The sequence below is a fragment of the Monodelphis domestica genome, chromosome 1 (genome assembly GCF_027887165.1).
Source record: "Monodelphis domestica isolate mMonDom1 chromosome 1, mMonDom1.pri, whole genome shotgun sequence".
In the NCBI taxonomy this organism is placed as follows: Eukaryota; Metazoa; Chordata; class Mammalia; order Didelphimorphia; family Didelphidae; genus Monodelphis; species Monodelphis domestica.
The window spans coordinates 748768393-748784334 of NC_077227.1; the positions used below are offsets into that span (position 1 = coordinate 748768393).

The window sequence follows — 15942 nt, forward strand, 5'->3', positions numbered from 1 at the left end:
TTTACAAGACACTTTATGCACATTATCTCATTTGATCTTCATAACAACCCCAGGAGCAATATTATTACCCCTCTTTTCTAATTCAGGAACATAAAGACCTCTAAAAAAAGGCTTAGTGAGAAAAGGTAGGTAGCAGATGGAGGGCAAGATTTGTAGTGAAGAAATGTGTAAATCTTATCTCCATCATTGCTATCCAACTGGGAAGGTCACTCAATGCATCTTGGCCTCTGTCTTCTCATGTGTAAAATCAGGAGGTTGAGCTTATTGAAGAAAAACTATTAATATGCATTCTGCATTTTAAGCACAAACTGCCAGAAACATCTTAAAAATTTAATCTAATATGCAAACATCTCTTGCTTGGAGAACAAGAACCCAAACTGACAAAGCTCCCTCACACACTAAGACATCACTCTCTACCCTAAGAAGATGTGAGGTAACTTAGAGTAATCCTGAAAACCAACAACAGTAGCAAGATATATGTTTAAATGGAGTATAGAGTTGACATTTCAAGATAAAGTCATTATTCTTTTTCTTCCTTAACCATCCCCATGGTATTTTCTAATAGTAATTAAAAGGATACATACCTTCATACTTTCTTAGTGTCATTACAATTGCTTCTTGGCCTTTTGGCTAAGATCAAGTGTAGTATCTTAGTGTCATTACACGAAAAGCATCAGGAGAGGTACAAACCAGAGATTGTCTTTAGATGGGTCATCATCCAATGTTTCTGGCTGTATACCTTGTCAGATTTCCTCTACTCATTTGGTCTAGACTTACAACTTTATTAGAGAAATGAAAAGTTCTAGGTTTGGAATTATAGGTCATGAGGTCAAATCTGGATTGTACCAGTCAATTGGGTGTGGTACACCCTTCACTGATATGTATCAGTGAAGGGTGTACCACACCCAAGTTTTCCTCACATACCCATTAATTGAAATAGCAGTTCAAGCAATTATAGGATTTGAAATTTAGAGTCAGGAGGAATATTGGAACTCATGAGTACAATTGTCTAATTTTAAAGTTGAGGAACCCAAGACCCAAGGAGGTAAAGTCATTTTTCCATTGGTCCAAGACAAGAGAGTAGCAATTGACTTGTAGAATCCAGATTTGACCTCATGACCTAGAATTCCAAACCTAGAACTTTCCATTTCTTTAATAAAGTTGTAAGTCTAGACCAAATGAGTAGAGGAACTCTAACAAGGTATACAGCCAGATGAATCATTACAAACATAGCTAGAGTCACAAATCAATGTTTCTGATTTGAGATGTTAACATTTTTTCTTAATATATATGTAATATATACATATTATATATATATATATATGTATATATATATATATATATATAATCCCTTACCTTCCAACTTGGAATCAATATTGTGTATTGGATCCAAGGCAGAAGAGCAGTAAGGGCTAGATAATGGGGGTTAAGTGCCTTTCCCAGATCACACAGCAAGGAAGTATCTGAGTTTATATTTGAACCCAGGACCCCCATCTCTAGACTCTCAGTCCACTGAGTATTTTCTTAATATTTTAAAGAGAAAGGACAAGCTGAGGGAGTTGTCAGACCCTGTACTCATGCCTCAATCTCCTACAGTGCTTTCTCAACACACTTGCAATGAATAGGACAGTCTCATAAAACTCTCATTTGCTTAAGCCATGTTTCCCTTAGAAAAAAATCACTCTTGGCTCAGAAACTCAATAGAAAAGAAAAATAAATTACTCTGTCATAATTATGGCTTAAACTACTCCATTCATAGTACTGACAGCTCCAGTTGACAATCCCCATCTGGAGATCTGGCCCCAGAGGGCTGATGCAGAGAAAGAGAAAGGGTGGGAAAAAAAGGATAAAAAAGGCAGGAGAACACTGTGCTCTGACATGACTCAGGGGACAGCCAGCCAGCCTGGAAAGCTCACATCTTTCTGAAATGCAGGTGTACACTGAAAAAAAATAGTTCTCCCACCAACTTTAGAGTACTTGCTTTGTGAAACTTTCTAGGTAAGTACATCAAAATTCTTGATGGATTCATGTTGGGAGGTGCTGGTCTCCCCCAATATTATTAGAATTATTTAACAGTAGAAAATTTTATTTCTTGAATAAAGGAGGAAAGAAATAATCAATGACAACTCTCAAAACTTTCCCTTTGCACCAAGGGAAAGATCTAAACTGATTGGTATTGTCTATAGTCAAAGCCAAGACCCAGAGTATAAGCCATTGGATTCTGCAATTTGAAAGTGAGAAGGGACCTTCATCTCTATCTAGTCCAACCCATAGTGAAAAAATAACAAATGATACTGGCAGAGCATTTCAAGGTTTGCAAAGGACTTTACATATCTTCATGATAACTATTGGAGACAGGTACTATTATTGCTCCAAATTTTCAGATGAGGAAACTAAAAAAGAGAGTGACTTGTCCAGGGTAGCTTTCAGACTCAGGCTTCCCTAAATCCGAATTCATTGATACATCAAAAACAGCATCTTGCTCCACCTCCTAACAATTTCTTCTACAACAAACTCTTCTTAAAGTGGCCATTCATCCTCGGCACAAAGACCTTCAGCCATGGGAAAGACACTATTTCCCAAAGAATCCATTTTATTTTTGGATAATGGTTAGGAAATTATTCCTAACTCCAAGCTTCTTTGCACCTCCTACGCATTGTCACTGTGTCTTCCCTCTGGGACCAGGTATTTTAAAATGTACTTTTTTCCAATGGCAGTCCTTCAAAACTTTCATTCCCATGCCTCCTCCACCCTAGGCCCACCAGTTTGCTATTCTGCAAGCTAAATTTTTCCATTTCCTTCAATAGATTCTTATATGATATGATCTCGAGGCCCTTCACCATCCACATTTCCTCCTTCTCCAGGGTATCAATGTCCTTAAACCTTGATTTCTAGTACTGAACACAGAATTCTAAGTGTAGTCTGAGCAGAGGACATAACAAGAGGACAATGAATTTCCTAGGTTAGATCAATAGATGGTAGAAGGTGTGGAATACAGAGATAATACCGAATAATAATGGCTAACATTTGTATAGTACTTAGTATGTCACTAGTTCTTTATAGTTATGTTCTTTATAGTATGTCACAAGTTCTTTATAGTTATGTTCTTTATAGTATGTCACAAGTTCTTTATAGTTAATATTTCCTTTGACACACACAAAAACCCTGAGAGATAGATACTATTATTAGACCCATTTCCTACATGATGAAACTGAGGAAAATAAACTTTAAGTCATTTACTCAGGGTTACAAATTAGTAACTTGGGTCTTCCAGACTCGAAGCCCAGCCCTAAATCCACTACGCCACCCAGTTGCCCAATGGTAGTAGTGAATGACAGCAATGACAAAATTTCCGAACTGGTCCATTGTAAAATGAGGGTGACAGTAGTGTGTGATCAAACCAAGAACAGTATATCTAGAATAAGGGAGGTGATGATCTTCTTCTCCTCTGCCTTGGTCAGGGACCATCTGAAGTAGTGTGTGCTGTTCTGGATAGCAAAATTTAGAGAGCACATTGCTTTGTACTCTTCTGTCTTTATATCTCTGGACAGTGCTTTGCACAGAGAAGGTACTTATTAAGCCTTTGTTTCCTGAATTACACTGACCACTTCACCACAGAACCCCTCTGAGGGCATGGTAGTCAGGCAATCATTCAGCTAAGGAACATTTGTTAAGCATCAGCAGTGACAGAACCTGTGCCAGCCATGTTTTGGATACAAAGCCAAAAGGGATTTCCTGCCCTCAACTGTCTTAGGTACTGCTAGGAGAGAGAGCATTCACAGGTAAATAAGCATAGGATATATGCAAAATAAGCCCAGGATGTGTGCCAAATACGTCAAAGACAAGAAAGTCATTGTCTTTTATTTTCAGATATTTGCTCAGGTTTTTTAAAGTTAAGTCTTGTTCTTCATGACCCCATTTGGGATTTTCTTGACAAGGACTTTAGAATCATTTACCATTTCCTTTCCCAGTTCATTTTACAGATGAGCAAACTGAGGTAAAAAGGTCTCAAGTGATTTACCATGTCACAGAGCTAGTAAGTGTCTGAGGCCAGATTTGAACTCATGAAGATGAATCATCCTGACTCTAGATGTAGCACTCTATCCACTGCACCATCTAGTTACTCATCTGCCTAAAATTAAGAAAGTCAATTCATTTTAAATGATGTCACATTATTTTCCTTTAAACTCAACTTTACTGCTACAGAGGAATACTTGAAGTTTTCCCTACTAGGCATACCATCCTATTCCTCCAACGTGTCATTGTTTGTCCTTCCTACCTTCCTCACCTCTCCCTCCCAGAATCCCTCTCTCTTTGTCATAGCCCAAGTTACAGCTTCTACACAATATGTTGAGTTATGAGGCTCTTCACAGTTATTAGTAATCCCCCCATACACAATGACTTTCTGCATATTTTCTCCTGATTTCCCTCTATTTCTCCATGGTCTTAGAGGGCCATTCAATTAAATTCTGGGGATACGGAGACTGATATCCTCTAATATTTTTTCTTAGTCTTTGTATTCCCCAAATTAAATTGGAACCCTACATTCTCGCAGGTTCCTAAGTGTCTCTGCATCCTTTGGTCCTGAAGAGGACAGTGTGTATGTGAATGTTTTCCAGATTACTCCTGTTTTCTTCCCCTTGCCTTCTACCTGAGAGAAAGCAGGAACTTTTTCTTACCACTATTTTCCATTCCCAGAGGCTGCCTTGGGAGTACAGTATCTAGCTGAGAGATTATATATAATTTATTAGCAAGTAGGGGCAAGATGAAGAGAGCCTGGCTCAGCACTCATGGCACCCATGAGACCAACACAGTGCATAACAGCTATAGAATTGGGGAGATGAGTTTTATGTATTGTAATAAACATATTAGCCCCTTTTAAATTACTTTAACATCTCTGGGATGTCATATTGCTTTCCCATCACTTGTGTTCTGAAGTAGAAAAGAAAACAGGACCTATCAAAGGCTCCTTATTTATTTATGATCCTGAGCCAGGGAATGTGGCTTAGCATCATTATCTTCCATGCTGTCTGCACAGAAGATGATGCCATTGCCTAGATGCGGGCTCACTTTGATTCTTCAGTTATCATGTACCACAGAAGATAACCACTGATTTAGTCAGGTTTATACTTTGTAAATATGACAGGAAGGTTAGTATAAGGTAAAGGTTAAAATACTTTGAATTAACCAACACCTTCTTCTTTTTTTCTTTGAGTATGACATTTCTTCAGGCTTGGGTTTCTGAAAAGTCTGTAATGGATAATATTTTATTCAGTAAACTAGAAATTACTTGAAGACAAGGATTTTTGTTTTCATCTATCGTCAGTTATTGTCACAGGGACTGAAATGTAGGAGGTCCTAAATCAATGTTTGTAGATAGATTTTTAAATGGCCAAAAACTTTCATATTCCTACATTTAATTCATGTTTTTTTCCCAAAAAATAATCAACATGAATCTTACAACAGTCCTCTGAGGTGGGCAGGCCCTGCTACAGAAGAGTAAACTGAGGCTCATAAACATCAATTTTTTTGGAAACCAGGAGAATTAAGATTCAGAGAAAGAGAATTGTCCAGGATCATCCAGCTGACATATAGCTGAGATAGAAATTGAATCCAGCTCTTCCTAACTCTAAGTCAGGTAGTCCATTCACTATGTCATGTCATTTGTGGAATTTTATCCAATTTTGGAGCTGGACAAGTTCTTAAAGATCATATGCTCCAACATCCTTATTTTTTAGGTAAGGAAACAGATACAGGTATGTTAAATGACTTGGATTATTTATCAATCAACCAAACAAGTATTTACTAAATGGTCAATTTGATTATTTTAGCATTTATTGCATTCTAGGCACTCTGCTAGGTTCAGGCACTCAAAAGTTATGATAACATAGAATGTCAGAGCTGGGAAAGGATATCAGAGGCTATCTAATTCAATTAATATTTGAAAATAATTCCTCAAAACATAGGTGACAAATAGTCATCCATCCTCTACTTGAAGACATGAAATGAGGGGGAAAGAAGCAATGACCTCCTAAAGGAGCCCATTCCATTTTTGGACAGATTTAATTGTTAGGACATTATCCTGACATCAAAATTAAATTTACCTTATTCCCAGTTCTTCCCCCAAGGGATGGGATAAGTCTAACACTGCTTCCACTTGACAATGCTTCAAATATGACCTAGAAGTGTTTGAAAGAATAATTAGGATGCATTTTAAATTAATTTAAATTGTACCCCACTGCTACACTGTCTCTGTAGGAGGATTTATTCTGATTTAGCTAAATTATCTCTTTAAAACAAAGTACCATTCTTTGAAAATGTTAGCTGCTTAATAAATGCCTCTTGTATTTCATTGTACTTATGAAATACATATCCATTTTTCCCAATAGATTGAATTGAACAATAGAATAGCCTTTCCTTCTGAACACTTAAATTACCCCCATGTCTCCTCATATTGTAGTCCTGTCTCTTTGTAGGGGTCAAGCATCTACAAGGCAATCAATAAGGTGCTGAAATGTATGCCTGGGGCTATATTCTTTTACTTTTGCTTATTCAGCAGAATGGAATTTACCATTAAAATTCTGAATTAAAGTCTGGGGTATTTTTGCATGCTTGTTTGTTAGTATTGTTTCACTTCAGGCCATTGACTTAGATCTCACAATAAATGTGGAAATGGCCCTAGAGAAAAGACTAAATGTGGAAACAATTCCCAAATTAATCACTATGGGCACATTCATCTAGAACTGGCTGTTATCTCAGAGCATATCTCATCCAGTCCCACTTTTTCCACATAAAGAAACTGGATCTAGGATAGGTGAAATAATTTCTTCAAATTAATGCATATCATAAGTAGCAGAGCCCAAATTGAGCCACGCTTTGAAACACCAAAGACATGGCACTGCCTTGTGTACTATACCGCCTTTTTCAAAAAAGGGTATTGGGAACACAGTGAAATAAAGACAGTCCCTAAAGAATCTCATTCTACTATATGACTGGCAAAATAATTTTTCTGACCAATAGATTAAATTATATTCAACAATAGGAACATTAGTGACCATTAAACTCTAGGATTTGTAAAAATTAAAAAATAATATGATACTCCAAGTATTATTTTAATACTATTTATTAAAAATCAACTTAGAGCAAAACGGGAAAATTAAACACCAGAGAAAAGCCCAGCCACACCTAGCTCCACTCAGCTACCAACAGCCTGAGCCTCTGGTGAGAGAGCATGTGGGCATGGGTGGTAAACTCAAAATCTCAATCAACATAAGGAGACACACAAACAAGAAAAGGAAAAGGGGATTGTAGGAAATGTAGTCTCTAGAGTTCAAGATTCTAAATTAATACAGATTTATAATTCATCAGGAAATTTGTAGTCCAACAGAGAAATATTTTAAAAAATGAGAAAAGTTACTGTGACTGTAATCTTCTATATTTAGTAGAAGAATTTTAACAATAGTAGAATAATCCTGTCTCGTCAGTATAGTGCAATGACCTAGGCAGGATCTAGGCTCATTTCCGGTTTTTGTCACTTACATCCAATGTGACCTAGTAAATCAGTCAACTACTCTGAATGTATTTTTTCATCTATACAATGAATTATGCGATCTGAATAGGTCATTCAATTTCTAAATTTAATTCATAACCTTTTAAATTAATGGGATCAGGAAGAAATCTGATACATTATATACAATTTGGTTTGGGGAGAAAACTTGGATTCCATCTAGGCAACCTTTCTTGATTTATATTAATGTGAGTAACTAAGGAATCCTTTGGTTGTAGTGGTTGTTATTGAACAGAGCCCTGGTATCACTTCTGGAATGAGATCTTCCCTCATCAAATGAATCATTAGGGAAAAGCTTATAAAATTGAAAGAAATGACTTCTTTAAGCACTTGCATTTTCTTGCCCATGGGTTTAGTCCCTAACTGGAAATGAGCTCCTTCATGTCATTTTTGTCTTTGCATTTCCATTGTCTATCACTCTGAGTGCCACATAGAAAGTACTCAATAAATGTTTGCTATATTATGCTGTTGTGTTTTTTTCTCTTTTATGGTTTTACAAATGCAAAGAACTTTAAAGACCTTTCAGAAACACTGTGTAATTTGAGATTTTTTATAATACCTCCAATATCTACATATTCCAACTGCCTAATATTCCCATTTTATACAAGGAGAAAATTGAATCACAGAAAGTTTGATTTTAAAAAAGGAAAACAGAAACAAAAACAGTCAATCCAAGAAAAAAGAATCAGCGTATGAGCCTTCAGACTTTAAGGTTAAGCACTCCAATTTCCTAATTTTAAAGATAAGGAGACTCAGGGCATTATTATCCGACCATTTGTAGTCATGGTTACTGTAATCTAAGAGTGTTTGGTTTTCTTTGAAAGTGAAAAATAATTCTAATAATTAAAATATGATTCTATCTCTTCTCTTTTTAGTTCAGTTTATGTTATGTCCTGTACCTCCTTCACCAGGGCCTTTCTATAGAATGTGATAATCTTGCACTGATAAATGAAATTGAGTCAGTCATAGCAATAGTGATACTTAGTGAAAATCTAACAATGTTTCATATGCGTTTTAATTTGGGACTTCCATGGGATTGGCATTAGACCTGTGATTTTGTTGGTAGAGAGTATTCCCAGAGGAGAAAACTCCTTACACCTTTCCAAGCTGACAGTCTCTGCAGCACAGAGTGTTAAAGAATAGTTTTCAGCACTCAAGGTTGAAATGATGTATCCAGGATCATACAGCCAAATATGTAGTGGGAAAGGATTTTGAGACCAGGTCTCTCTGACTGGAAGCCTATGTTGTATTCCACTCCACCATAGCTTTCAAAGAATGCATAATATCATTAGGTCACTGTAGCCTATGATTGCTTTTCAGATTCACATTGTTCTATATTTGAGAAAATTATCTTGAATACATTGATAGTTCTTTCTCATGAATAAAGCAGCATAAAGACTGAGCCTCTTTATTGAGAGCCATCCTTCCAGCATGGCAATATATTCCCTAGCTGGGGCATTAGCTCCTCTGTGAATGACCCTTCTTATATTACCTACCTTTTTATGAAACTTCTTTTGAGAAGCACAAGATGGAGTCCATGATCAGGGTTATAATTTTCAAATCACTCCTTGGACAAGTGAAAGTGAAATTGGGGGCTATTTCCCTTCCCAATTTATTTACTTAAAAGGGATCCTAAGCCCAAATGCAGGACTAAATTGAGGAGAGTATTGGAGAAGTTGAAACTGTCTGAGCCATCAGTCTTTTAAAAAATGAAGTTATTTACTTTTGTATCATGAGAAAATGCTAGAGTGCTTTTGGAAACCTGTCATTGACAAATTGCCTACATCAGCTTGACATATTAAAATATACCCTCTGTTTTTTTTTTTGTTGTTGTTAATGTCCTCTATCTCCTAAAGGTATGAACCAATACTTGAATTTCCTTCAAATCAAAGTCTTGCATCTTGAGCTCCTCTGGATTTTTTTTCCATAAGATTCCACTAAACAGATCTTATAAGCCATACAGCATTTTTAATCGAGTTCAATTTTGTATTTGAATATGACTAAAAATTAAATATACATATACACATATATGTATGTAATACTATATTCAGCACTTACCACAGGTCTTTGGAGATTGGTATATTAATGTCCTATCATTCCTCCCCTTCAAAGCATACTACATAGAAATATGGTTTTGACAATAAATGATCTGTATAATAGGGAGAAAATAGAACTGGACTTAGAAGTTTGAGTTTGTAACCATGACTTTAAGTCTATTTTTAACAGCCTTGTCATCTTAGACAAGTCATTTATTCTCCCAAAAATTCCATTTCTCTCTATAAAATGGAGATAAAAATAACCATGCTATCTCCATCATGGTTGGTTGTCTCTCGAACCGAGGAAGACAATTGTCTTTGTGCGTTTTTGTGCACAAAGACACCTGTGCTTGTAGATTTAAGTGGAAAAGCCGATGCACAGAGACAGTCCCACTCTCTCGGTGTTGGAAGCCTGGGTCCAGTGGCAGGAAAAGTTGTTACACCTCTAGACTTCCTCAGCTGAATTGGATGACCACATTGTCTTTTGTGCTCCAACACGCCCTAAGCACTCCACAGTGCTTTGCTGCATCGCCATCTCAGCCGTTGAACCTTCTTGTTGGTTTCTTCCTCCTGTTCCACCGAAGCAGTCTTCACATGCTGGGTGAGCAAAGCCCTAGTTCACCAGGGGTCAAGGACCCATCTCCATCATAGGATAACATTAAGTTATCTTGACTTAAGAACAATAAGTGCCAAACCCTGTTATTCGATTCTAATGGAAATAATGGAGAGAGGTTCAGAGTACAGTTAAACAGATTTGGACCTGGTTGAATAACTGGAGTAAAAGTAAAGTCACTAACAATTTACTATCCAGTTTCAGGAAGCTTCCTATAGAGTGACCCCCAAGGAACAATCTATGTTTGACTCTCTGATGCTCATGGTTGGTTTCCTTTTTTTTATTGATATTATAAAAGGCATAAGTGATACTTTTTTTACAGATTTGCATATGACCTAAACCTAAGAAGAATAGTTAGTGTTAGATTATAGATTCATAATCCAAAAATATATCAACCAGCAAAGTATATTGGGCTGAATTTATTAAGAACAAATTTAATAGAGATACATGCAACTTGGTTTCAAAGAGAAGATAGATTTAGAAAGATATCATGTGGAATTCTCTGAAACACAGAATTTAGACATTTGAAATGACTACAAAGACCAGATAATCTACTTTATATATAAAAGGAATCACCATTATATCAAATCTAACAATTAGTTCACCAAATTTATTTTTTGAGATCTTTAAAGAGGGGAAACATGCTCTTCAGTAGCTTGGGAGAACTCCAATTACTAGGCAGTTTGGTTCCTCTTTTTGCTTACCATCCTCTGAATTAAATTCCCACTTCAAGAATAAATCTTCCACATCTTATACTTGAAAAGGTGACTTTTCATACTCTTAATTTTTACTTTAGATGATTTTTTTGTTTGGTTTTTTCCTGATCCTACGTGATCCCTATTGAATCTCATCATGTTAGATTGTGTCCAATATTCAAGTTGGTCAAGATCCTTTTGGATCATAACTCCAGTATCCAGGTCATTAGCTATCCCTTCCATCAGCCAACGTAATGAGCGTCTAATTCATGATTTGATCCAAGATAGAAAGTGTTAAAATTTTAAACCAAAAACTCACGTTTGATCCTTCTATCAGTCCTACAACCCTATAACTCTTTTGTTCTTTGTGTCTTGATGTCTTCAAAAGGCCATAGAAAAAGTTTCTACACTTCTCATTCTCTTAACTCCTTATGATCTAGCTTCTGACCTCATAATCTATTTTAACCATTATCCAGTGTTATTAATCCTCTCTTAGTTTTTAAATGCAATTCACACTCATCAATATATCAACCTGTCACATCATTGACCATCTTTAAAAACAAAGGGCAAACAATAATTACCTATGCAATTCTGCTATAATAGTAGGTCTCTTATAATTGCTTATTCATTGAAATATTGAGAGGACTGTTTTCATTTTTCTTTCTGCATCTCTGTTATCCAACACAAAGATAAGAACACAGTAGATGCTGATAAGTAATTATTACTTAGTAATAGGCTATGGTTTATTTAATTTGGTGAATTTAGCTTGTATTTTAAAGTCCTTTTTAAATGGAAATAAGGCAGGCTAGGAGGAAGAAAAGAAGGAAAGTAGGAAGGAAGGAAGTCCAAATTCGAAGAATAAAGTATTTCTTTTGGCCTTTGACTGGGATGGTCCTCTGCAAGCATAAATAGTAATAAAAAGCAAAAGAGAAAAATTCATTGATGAAATAAAGTGAAGAATGGCCTGCTACAATCAACATTTAGACTCTTTCACATCCTTCTATGGCAGTGGATAGTCTATTTTGTCATGAGAGTCCTGGAATTTGTCTGGATCCTTGCCTTTTTTTATAATACTTAAGTCACTCATACTTGATCACCATATTTTTATTGCTATTACTATATATAATGTTCACTTCACTTTGTATCAATTCTCATAAATCTTTCCAAAATTTTTGTAATCATTTTCTTAGTCATTCCTAATGAAGAAATAGTTTTCCATTGTAAAAGCTGAGATCATTATTTTTTATGATCTTTTTTTATTTTTTTAATTTTTTACTAAATTTTTTAATTTTTACTAAAACTTAGTAGATTCTGTTCCAGCCTTTTCTCTTTACTCCATGTGCATCTCTATTTAAATGTTTCTTTTAGATAGCATATTATATATAATTGGTTGTTAAATAATACAATTTATCCAACCAGATTGTTTAAGTAAGAATTCATTACATGCCTCCTATGTACAAGGCTCAATTGAGCCGTATAACACTTTTGTGAAGTTGGAGCTATTATTTGTTATTTATTATTATTATAATATAATAATTATAATAATTATTAATGGTAATTAATGATAATTATTATTATATTATATAATAATATTATATTATTATTTGTTGTTTCTAGGCTCAGAACGTGAAAAAAAAACTTGCCCAGAATCATACAGTCAAGGAGTGTCTGTGGCAGAATTTGAATCCAAGTCTCTCTGAGTGCAGTTCCAATGATCTATTCACTATGTTGTGAAAGTAATTTTTATATGGTCTTCTAAAAGACTACATTCTAGGTTTGAGGGGAGGAGACAGGGACATTGATAAGATGCACAAAGTTGTGGTCCATGAAACAATAAGATAATTACTAAGGTCTTATGATTTTATTGTCTGCAGGGCCCCCTGATTTGAAATATGGAAGTAGATGGGAGAATCAGCTAACCTTCAGAGAATTTAATGATGGGGACATCATTTGCAAATTAAAATCATATTGATTGTGGTTTTGATCATTTTGGTAATCCTTCTAATTAATGTCAATATCAACTGATCATATGGAGACTGGCTACCTGAAATAGGACTTTGTCAACTTTAACGGATTCCCATAAGCTGTTATTATTATTTGCCTGTATACATATGTAAAACTGTCCTCTAACTGGTGCTAATGACCTTCAGATGCATAAAGAGATTGTATGATTTTTTTATGTGGCATACATCAAAGGGGCTTTCTATGCTCTACACCTCACTGTTATACTTCAACACAAAAGTGAGTTATATCAAACAAAAAAGTGATAGATCAATTCCTTGGGTTGTCTTTCTAAGAGTACCTTTTCAGTATTGATCCTGGAAGACAGTTGTGTGTGTGTATGTGTGTGTGTGTTTGTGAGAGAGAGAGAGAGAGAGAGAGAGAGAGAGAGAGAGAGAGAGGGCTGGAGGGAGGGAGGGAGGGAGGGAGGGGAGAGAGAGAGCTATGAAACTGATCTCAAACTAGCATCTATATCTAAAATAGAAACTTGAAATTTAATTCCTCATGAATAGCTACAATTTATAGAGAAATGAATATTTTGCAAAGGATTTTACATTTAGTAAGTTAATTAGAACTGTAAAGCACTTATTATGTATCATACATCGTGCTAAGTACTGAGGATTCAACAACAATAACAAAAAACCCCTGCTCTCAAGGAGCTCATAGTCTGATGAAAGGCATACCATGCTAATATTTTTTACACACTGTATATATAGGATATATTATGATTTTATTACTTTTTATCATTACATCAACCCTGGGAGTTAGTGCCATTATTATTCCCATTTTATTGATGAGTAAACCAAAGCAAATAGAAAAGAAACAACTTGCTCAGGTTTACATAGTTAATAAATATCTTTGGTAAGATTTGAACTCATATTTTCTCCATTGGAAAATCAGCCTTGTATGCACTGTGTCATCTAGTTGCCCCATCTGAATAATAAATGCATTAACAACAATGGTTTTGTTCTGGATCTTAATGGGGGGGAGCAACTTTTGTTGTTGTTGAATCATTCTACATATATTTGACTCTGCAATATTTTCTGGAGCCTTTATGACAAAAATACTCAAAAGTTTTGCCATCTCCATCAACTTATTTTACAGATGAGGAAACAGAGACAAACATAGTAAGTGACTTGCCCAGGGTCACCCAGTCATAAAGTGTCTGGATCTAGATTTGAGTCTTTCTGACTCAGAGCCCAGTGCTCTATCCTTAGTAGCTCATAAATCCATTGATCCATAAGTTCAATAAATGATGATTAGTTAAAAAAAGAAACATCTGAAAACATTCTATGGGGTATACTCAGATACTCCTTTATTGTGACCCAGATCTTCAATCTAGGAGCCCCAACTTCTATAATTTATAGTCTGAAAGTAGTCTCAGGACTGCTAGCTTCTTCATCCATTTGGTTCATTCCTCTAAGAACCTTCATTAAAGAGGGTATCTAGGCCAATAATTTGTCATTCCTTTATAATCTACACTATAGACATTCTGTGATATCTAGGGGGGACCTTCAACATCTGCTCTCCCACACACTTTTCAGCTTTTTTTTTCTCCCTGTGTTATCTCCACCCATTAGAAAGTAAGTTCCTTGAAAAGAGCATTCTCCTTCTATATTTGTTCTCAGGCCTTAGCTCTGTACTTGGCACATAGTACATCTTTAACAGACTGTTTCTGACTAATTCATTAGAGATGTCTGCAAGCTCAATCTATGCAAAGGGTTTGATACAACACCCCTACACACACACACACACACACACACACACACACACACACACACACACAGATTTCATTTTTCATTTCAGACTCCATTAAGAAGTATAATGTTTTAGTGCTATGAAAATGAGAAACCTACTGTAATTTGTTATAGGCACATGAGAATATTGAATTATATTCTGGACATCTTATTTCATAAAATACATTCTAGTTCTATATGTAGGAATTTATTCCTATACCTCCTTCAAGTATAGAGAGGTAGATTAGTGTATAAAGTACTAATCTAAAGTTAGGAGACCAGAATTCAAATCCAAACTCAGATATTTATAGCTGTGTAATGTTACAAGGGAATCACTTTAAAAGACTGATATATATTAATTTAAGGTCACCAAGGAATTCAGCTATGTAATTCCTAAATGAAAACTCAAGTCAGCAGTAAATCTTTTATGGAGTTTAATTACAATAGGAGGAAGAAAGGAATTAGAGAGAGAGAGAGAAAAAAAGGGAGAGAAGGGAATAGGGCTTAAATACCCCTTCTGTTTAGGCTGGGCCAAAAGGCCCAAGCCCTTAGATAGCTGGGGCAAAGAAAAGAGATCAGTCCCTATCACTCACGTGACCAAAATGGAGAAACAGTCTCAAAGGCCCCCACCTTCAGCTTCCTTCAGAGCAAGCTTCTCAGAGTCTACTGCAATCACTCCGACCAAACTCCTCAACCACCCCCCGAGTCTCCAGACCCTCCTATCTTTAAGGAAACCATCCAAGTTGCCTCCCCTCAGTTCTCCCATCTACCAATCACTGTCCATCCATTTCCCTGTGCCAATGGAGGCTCTAGCTTAACCCAGGACCACCCAGAGGCTTTGCACATGTCTGTTGAAGGTCATATTTTCAAATGATTAAATCTTTGCTCCTTTGCTACAGCCCTTTCTAAATCCTGTTAACCTGAGTAGGGTAGAGATTGGAATAATTAAATTTTGATCTAGGCTGCAGCCCTTACTCAATCCTGTTAGGACTGAATAGGGTGGAGATTGATTCCAAGTATCTCCATTGTATCAATTCTAAAATCAATCATGACTCAAAGAAATTCCTGTTCTATGCTTAAGCATAGGTCAAAGTCCTTTCCATTGTTCAGCAAAAGGTTTCTGTCCTAAAGTAATCTGAAGAAGGGAAGAGAAGGAACCTCCCATGCCAATGGGGTTCCCATTCCAATAGACTATCAGTAAGAAATTTTCCAAGTATGAAATATCCCAATGGTGAAATTTCCAACATTTATAAGTCTAAGGAATTTTAAGGTTTACAGTAACTATGACAGATCC

The 15942-nt window shown here is 35.9% G+C and overlaps 1 non-coding gene across 1 annotated transcript; it reads left to right on the forward strand.

The window, feature by feature from the left end:
* The first annotated feature begins 610 nt into the window (after window positions 1–610).
* Window positions 611–803, forward strand: LOC130456743 (U2 spliceosomal RNA). The gene has a single exon (XR_008915787.1). It is a non-coding gene; the product is annotated as a U2 spliceosomal RNA (small nuclear RNA).
* The last annotated feature ends 15139 nt before the right edge of the window (window positions 804–15942 follow it).